This window comes from Penaeus monodon, chromosome 20 (assembly GCF_015228065.2).
Source record: "Penaeus monodon isolate SGIC_2016 chromosome 20, NSTDA_Pmon_1, whole genome shotgun sequence".
Taxonomy (NCBI): Eukaryota; Metazoa; Arthropoda; class Malacostraca; order Decapoda; family Penaeidae; genus Penaeus; species Penaeus monodon.
The window spans coordinates 42,942,278-42,942,591 of NC_051405.1; positions in this window are offsets into that span (position 1 = coordinate 42,942,278).

Here is a 314-nt window from a genome sequence, read left to right on the forward strand (position 1 = left end):
CTCTATGTGTTCATGCAACGAAACCCTACTAATACTTTTTCAAACAAAGTTCTCATGCAAGAGAGCAATAGTCACCCAAACAACGATGTCAGTCAATTGTATCACTGCTTCATCCAATCGAAAATATTCCTATCCTTTTATAATATACAGAGCAAAATTGCGTTAAAATATATGCCAATCCGAGAAGGAAAAAATATATGTACTTGCACTAACAGCATCACAGTATATTCGCTTAAAGCTGTGAATTTTCTTGACGATCCTTGTAAACTGGCTCTCTTCCAGAGTCGCCTCATGGCTCTACAATGCAGGCAAGC